Consider the following 12,949-nt stretch of genomic DNA (forward strand, 5'->3'; position numbering starts at 1 on the left):
AATAAATATATGAATATTATCTTGTGAACCTTACGATGGTATCACCATAAATGAAAGGACTTAGATTATCTAGAGGTTAAAAAAATTTCTAGATAGTCTTAAAATAACCTTACTTGTTAATTTAATCCTTGATTAATTACTTGTTATATTATTATTTTGTAATTACGTGATTTGTTAATCAATAAATTTTATATGATTTGACTGCTCTCAACATAGCTTTGATAAGATAAAAGAGGAAGGGATTGAATTCCATTGTGACGTTAGAAAAATTGATTATTTGTAATAAAGTTTACATAATGATGAATAACATTAAAAGAGTGCGTGAAAAGATAGAAAAAAATGATAATTGAATTTATTGAGGATGGGTTGGGCGGTGAGCATGATGAAAAAAAGAATGTAACTTTTTTGAGCCAAACTTATCTGAGCATAAAAGCTGTTATAGTTATTGAACACTAGTTGTGTTCATACTTATTAGTTGAGGCCGGAGAAGTGGTCACCGGCCACCTCGCTTTCAAGTTTTATCCCTAACATAATACAACAAACCACTCATTTCAATTCTCTCGTACAACAACTATTCCCACTTTGTTTCTTCTCACCAAAACTCATATATACCCTCTTCTCTCCGATAACACACACCTAAAATTAATTATCATTAACTTAATATTATTTCTAAACCAATTCTTTTTTTTCTAAAATTTAAAAACATATATCACTTTCGTATAAAGAGTTTCTGTATTAATAAAAATACCATTTTAATATGGATTCATAAACATAGATCACATGCAAGACATTCTGTTTACTTTTAACAAATTCATATAGTAAAACTCCCATTAAAATAATATCTTTAAATTAAGGTAAAATTTATCTTAATCCGAACATTTAAAAAAAAAAAAAAAAAACTATGTACCGACTGCTGCACGAATTGGTTGCGGGTATTGAATGCAAATCAAAGAAACATGGTAGACTTAAAAGCGCATGTATGATGTATGATGTATGATGTGATCCGACTGATGCTACGCCTTGAACCATAAACAAATTTTGAAACATATAATCCAACAACACAGTGGTTGGAGTTAGCAATGATGGTGTGTGGTGACTTCTGTTTCATGTGTAGATTTAGTTTAGGTTCTGTATGATCAAAGGTTTTGAACCTGACAATGTTGTCCCAAAGTTACAGTGAAAACTGCCCAAGGAGAGAGGTTTGGTTCAGGGTAAAAGAGTAAATACGTCAAAAGATTTTAAGAAAACTTAAATGCTGAAAACTGAATCAATCGGTTATCAGTTACAAGTGACAATCACAACCTTTGAATATTTAGTTGATATATCGAATGGTTATAAGATACTTCTTCTCTCTAAACCATATGTCTAACTTCCTCCCTCTCGTCAGCACCTTCACAATAATGCCAACAAAGAAAACCAAGTTAATATTGTTTATTAGGGAAATTGAAAAAACTGTAGTAAAGTTTGAAAAATATACACGAAATGATCCTATACAGAAATTACGAAAGTAATTAAGAAAAAATAAATGATTATTTTCTTTTATCGATTTCTAAATAAGTATTCGTGTACAAAAATTAAATGATAATCGAATAGAAACATAAATATAAATTAGACTATTTATTCTTAGTGGAACACTTTTAAGGGATTGTAAAGGTATAACGTGAGGAAATTTACTTTGAACGCTTGCGGATCAACAGGTTTATTGGATAAATCTGTAAATTGAAAGCAAGAGAAAATAGATAATAACTTAACGAGATCATCTTCAAGTTTATTTTTAATTAAATTACAATAAGCTTTTTATATGTTTTGTAGATTCATGAAATGTAATATTGTCGACATATTATCGCAAAAAGTTACAAAAGGAATAGGAATGAAGATATATCCAAGCAAGTATTAGTTATATAAAATATATGTTCGACAAGCCTTCAAACTCGGAGAGATTATCAAACAATTCTTCTCCATCATTGCACACTGTGCAAGATTGATCCATAGGAGATGATGCAAGTTTCGAATCTAAGATGTTATTGTAGAATAGTAGGTTAAGACTATATTTTCTTTGAACAAGGCAATATATCTGTAGATAGACAAACCTCTAATCCTAAGAAATGAAGGAAGAGGACCATTGTCCTTCATTCCAAAACTGTCTTTCTACAACATCATTTTTTTTTCAAGCATCAATTCGTCGTTGGTGTAAGCAAGAATGACAAACAAAGAAGAACTTGCAATTTTTATAGATAAAAATTAACCCCCTTTGAATAAAACAGAAATATATAAGTGGAAGTTACACAACAAGAAATGGTTTAAGTACCGATGGGAATTTACTAACAACATTTGTTCTATCAATATCGACGAATATTTTTGTTAATAATTTTACATAATTTAGTACTAATGGATATATTCATCAATAATATATCGATGAATAAATTTGTTGATAATAGAGGTTATGTAGGTTCATTAGTAGATTCATAGTACATAAATTTTTATCATTGAATTAGAGTGTTATTCAAGTATAGTGAAAGAAATCTGATACCCAAAAATAGACAAGGAAGTGTGGTGACTGGAAAGTACCACAACTGAGCGATGAGCCACTGGAGACCAACGCGACTAGTCACTAAAGAATACATCGTGATTAGCCACTACAAATTACCCTAAAAGTTATCGTGGCGAGCACAATTGTAATGGCCCTCAAAGAGCATTTGATAGACGGGGCCCAAGCCCAATTAGTTTAGTGTAGTATTTCTTTTACTTTTCTTAAAACATGTGTAAAAGGTGTTAGGCATGTGCTAGATAGGAGGGACTTTTAGTTCTATATATAGACATGTCACCACCTCTTGTAAGGCACTTTTGAGAATAATGAATTAAACTTTCTGTAGAGAGAACTCCAGAATTTAATTCCCTTGAAAGTCAAGCTAGAGAATCCCAAAGGATCTCCTCTAGCCACCTTCCCTTCACACCATTCATTCTCTCATTTTCCAAATAGGATTTTTCATTCATCCACCGTATATCACGCTTCCCCAATCCTTGACTCCCGCGTGGCTTGTGTCATCGGTCACGCCTACGTCGCTGCCACGCGTGCCTGTGGCTCCAACGCTACTCATCATTTTTCTCTCAATCATTCGAGAGAATAAACCATCACTCTCGCGTTCGACTTTTTTCCAGTGCATCTCATCCAGCAACCATTTTCCTCACAGATCTACCATCACAAACCCTCACGTAAGTCATCTCCACCGATCCATATCTCAGATTTGCCTTATCCTTGCCTTTTCTCACCTTCGCACCGATTCAACCTTTGTTTGGTGCTCTATCATTGCTTCCACCATCGTTCTTCGCCCACTCACTGAGTCAGATCATGATTTCTTTCCATTTCATTGATTTAATCGTTGAATCCTTCTTCTCCACCGATTAAATCCTTCCTTACCTTCAACCCTAGAGTTTTCACCGATTAATCCCCCAAAACCTAGGTTCTCGAGTAAATCTGCTTCTTTCCGCTGTGCATCGATGTCAAGGAGGCCTCGAGGAGCCCAGATCTCTCAAGTTTCGTTTTCTCCTCGGAGCGTCGCCTATCAAGTGGTAATCAGAGCTTTGGTTCTCCGCGCTTCGAAAGCTAAGTATCTCTCCATTGATTCGCGTCTCTGATCTGAGTTTAAGTTTCTTGCGTTGTTATGAAATTCACGAGTTGTTTCATTCGTGTTGAATCTCTTCAATATTCGTGTTGTTCATTATGATTCCTTCTCTGTCTTGTGTTGATTCATGTGTTTTTGGTCTTGATCTGTTCATTAGGTTTCTGCTTGAGTCATTTCTTGTATGCTAACCTTGTTTTGGTTGTGTCTTTCATCATCTTAATCGGTCCAAATTTTTGTTGAGTCATTTTCATTGATGAATCATATTCTGTCATGTTTACAGTCATGTTTAATAGCTTAAAATGTCATAAATTTTGTGTTCAAAGCTGTGTTGAGTTTTTTTCTGAGATTCTGGAATATATGATCAGTGGCTATACACCATATGAGCTATGATACATTCATTGTGAGCTCGGGTGCATGCAAAAGTGACCGTAATCTCAGATTTAACGTACTGTTGATGTGTATTTTGATTTGCGTTTATTGTCATGGCCAATACATATTATTTTGGTGATAAAATGCTTGAATGAGTTAGTATCAGGTGCACACCACTTAAGCCATGAATTGCTGAAGCAAATAGCTTGGTGGCATCTTGTGAACACTCCAATAATATCAAAGTTGCAGTTGACCGATCTGCATTGTCTTGTTTGAGTCTAGTTTTTTGTTTTAAAATCTGTTCTAGCATATAGATCTTGCTGGAAATCTTACATTAATTTCCTCGTGTCGTGTTCAAGTTTCAGATTGTTGTTTTAAAGTCATTTTCATCAATAATTTGTCAATTGACTCAATGAAACTTAAAACTGGTGGTGTGGTTGACCTGTTTGATTACATAATTGGCTATTGCAAGTTCAATTTTCGAATTACTATGTTCTGCATCCAATTTTAATGCAAAACAAGTTTGTTTTGATGTTTTAAACATGTTGAGATAGTTAATTCGAGTTATATCAGCCTTTGTGCGTTTTTCACCTTTGAAACCACCATTTTAAGTCAATTTTTTTATGAAGCAAGTATAGTGCAGTACTGAAATTTTGATTTGTGCCTTTATGATTCAGTTGGATTGTAGTAAGAGCTAGGGTCTGTTGAATGAAATCAAAACAGGTGAAAAAGAATATCTATACAAGTTTAAAAAGCATTCAGACCTTGTACAATCCAAATAAGTGAAGCTCCAAAATCAGAAACTGAAAACATTATCAGTTATGAACTAATTTTTTTGGGGCATTTTATCAAACGCTTTTGTAAAATTCAGAACTGGAGTCATTTAACTGTTTATGCCCTAACTTGCTTGTTTTTCTTGCTTTCTTAATCCCTTCTAGAGCAATTCTTAGGTTCATTTTTGAGTACTTTCCTTTTTTGATAGCTTTGTTTCTTGCTTGTCTTTGTTGGTTATCTGGTTTTGTCTGCAATGCATGTGAAATCTATTCTGCCAATCTTTAATTGAAGCTTTTAATTGCTTATTTCATCTGGTCTAGAGTTTCCTAGGTTAGAGTCTGCTCTGCTGTTTGAGTGGTTGTCCTGTTTGTCCATCACTTTGCCTTAACCTAACCATTTTTCCTGATTTGAGAAATCTGATCCCATTCTGGTTTTTGGGATTTGAAAGAAGGTAAGTGTGAATGGTAGCATATTAGGTGGTGGTGATCCACAGGATTCTCTGGCCTAGACTGAAAAGTTCTCTTTTAAACTTTTCATTTGAGTGTTTTAAATTTTTAAAGAGAAACCTCAGTGCTGTGAGCTTTGTAAGGCTAATTTAGCCTAAATTCCTTGGCATTTGCATGAGAGTTCAGTTTCAATTAACCATTTGTTGATTGTGTTCATTGTGCAGGAAAAGAAATTGGAGTAATTAGATTGGATCAGCTGTGATTTGTTTCAACTGCAACTGCAATCACTGTTGTTTTCAATTGATTACTGATTGCCTGGTGATGCTATTTGTGCTTGTGAATGTTAAACTGTCATTGCACTCATTTTAGTTTCAAACATTGCCTGCTGAATTCATTGATATACTCACTTTTTTTGCAAATGAATTGTTGATTTCATGGTTTAATTGGGCATGTTGAATACTGATTTTGATTTTATAAGACCTATGGGAACTTGGTAAATGCATAGGATTTGCAAATAATGTGCTGATTGTTTTATGAGCATTTCTGGAAGTGCAACAATACTGTTTTAAAACTGCCAATTCCTGATTTGCCTCATATTACTCTTTGTCCATTTATTTGATTAGCATGGTCCACTGATTTCTGAATTAGTTTAGGACATTGTTCTTGACTAGTTGGTCCATTGTTTCTGTCCAGTGTAATTCACTGATTTTTCTGAAAAGGTTGTTCTTACCATAATCAGTTGGGCATCAATTTGTTTTTAATTGCCAATGCATCCTCTAGTTTTAGGAAGTGATTAAAGCACCTAAATTTCTAGTTTTAACTTGGTGATTGAATTAATTAGATGGTTAAATTCTGCATTGAATTATATCCAATTTGAAGTTAATTCACTGTCCATTTGCACTTGCTGGATTTTGTTGAGATTTATGTGTGCAGAGCTGATGTGAATGAATCATTAGTTGAGCAGAATATTACTGAAGAAACAGTAGCAGAAAAAAAAACCTCAGTGTGGAGCTTGGAACAGGCTAGAAACAACCATTCAAACAGGGAAGTTGCCTAATTTACCCTTTGTTATGAATTGATATTCTGTTTTAGCTTGTAAGTGATGTAAGTGATAATATTGAATGAATATCCTGCTGATTTTGGTTGAAAATTAACTATGCAGAATATTTGGAACCGTTTGAGAGCAAATAGGAATGATGTTTGAGAGTTTAGTTTGAGCAGATGTTTATTGAGAAAACAGCAACCTAAGCACTTCCTGTGGAAGTTTTGAACTGAAGGGATTTTCTTTTACCTTAAATGGCTTATGCTTTGATTGAACTGTTCTTGTCATGGTTTGTAATTACTTGTACTGTGAGAATTGTTGATGTTGGTCTGAATATCTGTGCAGGTTTTCTCTGTGCAACACATAGTACTGGACAGTCAATAGGAACCTTTCTCTGCATCAAGTGTACAAGCCCAAGAAAAGGGAATACTCATTTAATTGTAAATTCCCTCTTCCAATATATTTAGTTATCAGTTCTCTGATCCAGCTTTGTACATTTGTGATGGTAGAGTTGAACCCAAGAGCTAGGAGACCCCAAAGTTATCCAGAAGCAATAAGTCTAAAGTGCGTATAAAGGCTTTGAAGAAAAACATGCAGCAATGAACTATTTGGACCAGACCATGCAGCTGTTTGAATCTTTTGTAATTGTTTTCTTCATTTTTGATGTGTAATAGGCTGATAGGCTAGCTTTCTTTTAGTTTCAATTTTTTTTTTTTTGTAAAAGGCCTTTTAAAAAAAGTCCAAGTATTTGGAAGAGTCCTTGGTGCTCTTTCAATTCTTGGCAACTTTTCTTGATTGTTTGAACTTTAATTTGTGTTCACGTTTAGAGGTGATTTAGGCTAAAAGGGATTAAAATCTAAGCCTTCTCACATTAGAGTCCGAATAGTTGTCTTTTAGTGTTTAATTGTTGTGATTGTTTGTGAGTTGTGTCCTTTGATTTTAAAAGTGATTTTAGTTTAAAGGGTAACTAGTAGTAACCTAAGACATTTCTGGCAAGACAAGACTTGGTACTTAAGCAGTCTTCATGACTCACCTCTCTTACCTGGGACTTGTCTAAGTGTGAATCTTGTATATCTTTTACACTAGAAAAACTTTTAGAAACAAAGATGTATTGTTATTCATATAGGTCTTCTAGGAATTTTAATTTTGATAAGCAACTTAGTTACAAAGACATCAAAAGAGAACATGATAAAGCTAGAAGGAAGTCTTGTTCATTTTATGAATTTGATAGAATTGAAAATGATTTGTATAAACAAGCTAGTGAAAATATTCCATTCTTTGGTGATGATATGGGTGCATTAACATACCTAGCTTGGGAAAAGGAAATTGATGACATGCATTCATTCATGGTTAGAAAAAGTAAATCTGAATCCTTCTATTCTAGAGATAATGAATCTTATATTCTTAGTCTCTACACTTCTAGTTTTGAAAAGCATGCAAGAGAGTGGTGGGATGATAGGCAATATCATGTTAAGATAGGTAGAAAATATCCCATTCATGATTGGAATGAATTGAAAGCTTGTATGAGAAGAAAGTTTGTGCCTCGAGAAATTGAAAGGAACTTAGAACTTATGAGAGAGCTTATTAGAAAAGGTGAGTCATTCATTCAAAATATAAGTGGGTTCTCTCGTAGGGAAAGTGAGTTTCTAGAAAAACTTAAGAGGCTATGGGAAGAGACAAGCAAACATAGAATTGAGAGATTAAAAAGAGAAAAACAAAAGCAAGAAGTAAGAGAGAAAAGAGAAAAAGAGAGAAGAGAAAAAGAAATAAAAGAAGAGGAAGAACGAAATAGAAGAAAAGAGGAAGAAAGAGAGAGAAGAGAGAGAAGAGAGAGAAGAGAGAGAAGAGAAGAAGAGAAGAAGAGAAAAGAAGAGCGCAAGAGAGAAGAGAAGAAGAAGAAAACAAGAGAAGAAAAGAGAAAGAAAGAGATAGAAGAGACGAGGAAGAAAGAGAAAGAAGAGAAGAAGAGAAAAGAAGAGAGAAAGAGAGAAAAGAAGCACAAAGAAGAGAAAAGGAAGAAGTTGAAAGAATAGAAATGGAAGAAAAGAAAAAGCAACTAAGGACAACATCTCCTCCTACCCTAGAAGCTAGATTCTTAAGGGGAGGTTTTCTATTCTCTCACTTTTCCCCATTTATATTTGAATTTTCCAAATGTCACTTCTCTTTCAAAGAATTTGCCACTCCATCTTTACAAATGTTATCACTTTCAACACATGCAAAGCCACAACTTGGGTTATGGTTACCTTTATGGTTACCAATAACTCAAGATACAAATAAAATTTCAAATGAAGAAAGGTTTCTTTGTTATATTAAAATTAAAATTTTCAAAATTAGGAAACCTTTTTCTACACATAGTCTTTTATATATCTTATTAGGTCAAAGAAAACTAATTAGAGATATGTTTGATGCTTATTGCAGATGGATATTTGACCCAGGAGGAACCCTTGTGAAGCCAAGAAAAATAAGTCTTCAGAAGCACCATCAGATTTGAGGACAAATCCTTTCCAAGGGGGAGGGGATGATAGACGGGGCCTAAGCCCAATTAGTTTAGTGTAGTATTTCTTTTACTTTTCTTAAAACATGTGTAAAAGGTGTTAGGCATGTGCTAGATAGGAGGGACTTTTAGTCCTATATATAGACATGTCACCACCTCTTGTAAGGCACTTTTGAGAATAATGAATTAAACTTTCTGTAGAGAGAACTCCAGAATTTAATTCCCTTGAAAGTCAAGCTAGAGAATCCCAAAGGATCTCCTCTAGCCACCTTCCCTTCACACCATCCATTCTCTCATTTTCCAAATAGGATTTTTCATTCATCCACCGTATATCACGCTTCCCCAATCCTTGACTCCCGCGTGGCTTGTGTCATCGGTCACGCCTACGTCGCTGCCACGCGTGCCTGTGGCTCCAACGCTACTCATCATTTTTCTCTCAATCATTCGAGAGAATAAACCATCACTCTCGCGTTCGTCTTTTTTCCAGTGCATCTCATCCAACAACCATTTTCTTCACAGATCTACCATCACAAACCCTCACGTAAGTCATCTCCACCGATCCATATCTCAGATTTGCCTTATCCTTGCCTTTTCTCACCTTCGCACCGATTCAACCTTTGTTTGGTGCTCTATCATTGCTTCCACCATCGTTCTTCGCCCACTCACTGAGTCAGATCATGATTTCTTTCCATTTCATTGATTTAATCGTTGAATCCTTCTTCTCCACCGATTAAATCCTTCCTTACCTTCAACCCTAGAGTTTTCACCGATTAATCCCCCAAAACCTAGGTTCTCGAGTAAATCTGCTTCTTTCCGCTGCGCATCGATGTCAAGGAGGCCTCGAGGAGCCCAGATCTCTCAAGTTTCGTTTTCTCCTCGGAGCGTCGCCTATCAGCATTGTATGTGGAGAGAGTTATGATCAGAGAGGATTATGATTGGTGAGCACTACCGTTATCCACTGAATATACACTAGTACAAAAACATTGTATAACCTTAGTGTTTTTCGGTCTTTCACGTCGAATTCGAGGTCGACGTCATATCGAGAGACGTTAAATTGACATCGAACATAGAACAATTTGTCATAAAGCAAATTAGCGTCGAATTTTGTCAATATTCGACGTTAATGAATTTTTTTGTTTTTTTAATTAATTGTGATACTTTTTTATAACTCTACGAGACGTGAAAAGCAGAAAAAGAACAAATTCCAGTTTTCTGTATTTTATAAAGCATGAACTATGAATGTGTAGTGTAATATCAACAAGAAACAACAATAACAAACAACAAACAAGTTTAACCAAACAACAACAACAAATAGGTTCAACCAAACAACAACAACAAACAATTTCAACAAAAAAAAACAAACAAGTAATAAGTTCTTCAAAACAAAAACTAACCTTCAAAATATGGGTTCATCTGAATAAAGTGTTGTCACCAGTGAGAGAGAAAACAGAATGTGCCTATGAAGGACAAGAACACGAAAATAATCGATCAAAACAAACGAAAATCATACCTAAAGTAGTTAATTAACATGCATTTGTAACAAATGAAAGAAAAATTACATGTGATGGTTGTCAAACTTCGTTCTGGAAAAGCTTGAGCAGAGAAGAGGGTATCGCGCGCTAAGATAAAGTGAATGAATTTTCAATCTCCCGCTCAATTTTTTTATTGAATTCGCTAATCTTTTAACATCTAACGCTGGGGCATTCGACGTTTTATATCCTTTTGACGTCTTCTAGGGAATTCAACGTTTCACGCCAAACATTTTCGCAAAATTTACCCAATATAACAAATTTGACGTCGAATTACAATTATAAACGACGTCTAATAATTGCATTTATTTACAAAAATGTCATCGGTCATTTTTAACGTTGGTTATTCAATGGTTGGAAGTTGAACGCGAAACGTTATACGTTGTTTTTGCACTAGTGATAGCCACTATTAGGCACCATGCCGCAACAATGAGTAGATAAATTTGGCAAGCTTATGAGTTCCCTTTGTTACTGCTTCATTTCTTCCTAAACTCCATTAATCATTGAAATTAACATACTCCATATGTTAATTTGGCAACCTTAAGTGTCATTTGTGATCATCGTTGGTGCAATTCGTTAGAGTGCTTCTTCGATGTCCTTGATTGGTGGCCCTCCTTTTTTTAGTTTTCTAGGTAAGTTTCTTTGTCTTTAATTATGGATTTTGAGTTTGCGTTTAATTCTTGTTTGCAACCATATTTTTAGTGTTTAAGCAATCATATTTTTAGTGTTTAAGTAATCATATTTCCATTGTTCATTACTTTGTTTAGTTGACCCACAATGAAAAAACCACATATTAGACTAGTGTAAGTGACAACATGAAGAGAAAATCCCTTTAGAATAGAAATTACAAACCTTAGTGACAATGTTACATTTGCATAGACCAGCAATGAGTGTATTGTACATTTTGAAATTAGGCTTAATAAACCTTCTTTCAGTCATTATTAACAATTGAATGACAACAGTAAGGACCACGTTATTTCTCAAGTATTGTCAGACTTGCTAAAAGTTTGGAAATGAAGTTTGCATTACTCCCACTGATAACGACAAATCAATTTGCTAGTTTAGACCAAAAAAGACCATTTTAACCATTTAGTCATGTTCTACGAGCTATATGGAACTCTTGCAACATATTTTGATGATGAGGATGTTGTTTATCTCAAATTCTTTCCTTTTTCACTCACATGCAGGGCTAAAATTTGGTTGCAATCTCATCAAATTAAAGCTTAACAAGTTGGGATGAGGAGGAGAAAAAGTGTTTATCAAGATTCTTCCTACCTTCCAAATACATCAATGCAAAAGATTCTTCCTACCTTCCACATACATCAATGGAAAACCTGTCATTACAACTTTCTTTGTTGCATAATTGGGGATTTTCGCATTAATATGCAAAGAACATAGATTGTTCCCTTGGTTTCATGCTTTATTTATTTTTTTGCTTGAATGTTTAAATGTATTCCTACGTTAGTGATTGGATAAACAACTTACTTCAAATGTATTTATCATACAAATGTGAAGGGAATCATATTTACATGTTATTTGAATAATTGGAAAGAAAATAAGATTTTTTTATATAGCTTGCAAGTCAAATTTACAAGTTAGTTGAAAAACTTATAAAAATAATTTGAAAACACGATGACACATTATTCTTCTCATAGAAAACACAATTCTTTTCTTGAAAAAAAATAAGATGAATCGGAAAACACAATTCTTTTCTTGAAAAAAATAAGATGAATCGGACAGGCTGACTCGTCAGCTTGTTAGCATATCATTGAAGAAAATGAGTTACATTTCTAGGTCTTTATTGTGTTAACAGTCGGTTCGTCTTAATCTATTTTCAACTAGTAAAAAACAAAAAGACCAAAACGGGCTAAATTAATCCATTTTGTCACCCCTTGATTGTAATTATTAAGATTAGGTAAGATGAACTTTGATTAAGAAGATATGAAAGAAAAAAACATGATAAATACTTTAAAAATATTATTGAATAAATAGAAATTTTAATAAAAACTTTATCGACAAATAATGTTGCAAATAATTTATTTTAATATTAACTTTAGTTAAATTTCAATTTTGATTAACTATTATTTAATGCTAATCAACCACTTGGTAAATTAGTACACAAAATCTAAGTATTTACTTATACATTATTTAAAAATTTAGTTTTTAGCATATTATAAATTTATTATGTATGGTATATGTATTTTTACTTCTTTTTTTTCTCTTTTACTGATTTAATGGTATGAACTAATGTGACAAAAACAAGTCATGTCATAGTTTGGCTTGTCTGTTTCTATTCGGTCAAAACTAAGTTAATATAAAACTATGGGTTAAATATGTTTTTAATCCTTAAACTATTGGTCGTTTCTGGTTTTCGTCCTTCTTTCAAACTAAGGTACAATTTGGTCCTCATTCTTTTCGAAACTTTAGTTTTAGCCCTCGAAAACTAACCTCGAAAACTACCAAATTTTTAACGGTGTTAGTTTTCGAGGACTAAAACCAAAGTTTTGAAAAGAATGAGGACCAAATTGTACCTTATTTTGAAAGAGGGACGAAAACCAGAAACGGCCAATAGTTTAGGGACTAAAAACATATTTAACCCTAAAACTATTATAAACTGTTGAAACAATGAAATTCAATAAAAAATATATTTATTGAGTTTAGTCTACGTACAT

Source organism: Vigna umbellata, chromosome 2, assembly GCF_029865625.1.
Source record: "Vigna umbellata cultivar VRB3 chromosome 2, Vumbellata_1.0, whole genome shotgun sequence".
Classification (NCBI taxonomy): Eukaryota; Viridiplantae; Streptophyta; class Magnoliopsida; order Fabales; family Fabaceae; genus Vigna; species Vigna umbellata.